The sequence below is a fragment of the Monopterus albus genome, unplaced genomic scaffold (genome assembly GCF_001952655.1).
Source record: "Monopterus albus unplaced genomic scaffold, M_albus_1.0 scaffold3271.1, whole genome shotgun sequence".
NCBI classification, from domain to species: Eukaryota; Metazoa; Chordata; class Actinopteri; order Synbranchiformes; family Synbranchidae; genus Monopterus; species Monopterus albus.
The window spans coordinates 1-1,182 of record NW_018131141.1 but is presented as its reverse complement, the minus strand read 5'-3'; the positions used below and the strand labels follow the sequence as shown (position 1 = coordinate 1,182).

General features: G+C 42.0%; 1 pseudogene; it reads left to right on the top strand.

Annotated features, from left to right (window-relative positions):
- Positions 1–5: 5 nt before the first annotated feature.
- LOC109954104 (zinc finger protein 239-like) lies at positions 6–1,176 on the top strand (annotated as a pseudogene).
- The last annotated feature ends 6 nt before the right edge of the window (positions 1,177–1,182 follow it).

Genomic DNA, 1,182 nt, shown 5'->3' with positions numbered 1-1,182 from the left:
ACTGTCATGACTGTGAGAAATCCTTCAGAACACTGAACTATTTGAAGAGACATCAATGTATTCACACTGGAGAGAAACCGTACAGCTGTGACCAGTGTGGAAAATCTTTTTCTCGATCAAATCACCTAAAACAACATCAACGTATTCACACTGGAGAGAAACCATATCAGTGTGAACAGTGTGGGGCAGCTTTTGCAGAGTTGTCACATCTAAAACGCCATCAACGTATTCACACTGGAGAGAAACCATATCAGTGTGAACAGTGTGGGGCAGCTTTTGCAGAGTTGTCACATCTAAAACGCCATCAACGTATTCACACTGGAGAGAAACCATATTGGTGTGAACAGTGTGGGAAAGCATTTGGAACCATGTGTGAGCTAAAAGCCCATCAACAAAGTCACACTGGAGAGAGACCTTATCATTGTCAATATTGTGGAAAATGTTTCACACAGTTGCCAAATCTCAAAGTCCATCAACGTGTTCACACTGGAGAGAAACCATATCAGTGTGAACAGTGTGGGGCAGCTTTTGCAGAGTTGTCACATCTAAAACGCCATCAACGTATTCACACTGGAGAGAGACCTTATCATTGTCAACATTGTGGAAAAGGTTTCATTAGTTCAAGTGATCTCAAAGTCCATCAACGTGTTCACACTGGAGAGAAACCATATTGGTGTGAACAGTGTGGGAAAGGTTTCTCATTGTCGGGAAATCTAAAACGACATCAACATATTCACAATGGAGAAAAACCATATCGGTGTGAAGTGTGTTGGGCAGCTTTCACACAGTTGCCAAATCTAAAACGCCATCAACGTATTCACACTGGACAGAAACCGTACAGCTGTGACCAGTGCGGAATATCTTATTCTCAATCAGTTCAGCTAAAACGACATCAACGTATTCACACTAGAGAAACTGTGCAGCTGTGACTATTGTGGAAAAGCTTTTTCTTCTTCAAGTTACCTAACAAGCCATCGACGTGTACACACCGGAGACAAACCTTACAGATGTGACCAATGTGGGAAAGCTTTTGGAAGCACATGGGAGCTAAAAGCCCATCAATGTATTTACACTGGAGGAACCATATTGATGTGAACAGTATTGGTCAGTTTTTACATGTTTGGGGAATCCAAAATGCCATAAATGTACTCACAGTGGAGAGAAACCATACAGCTGTGACCA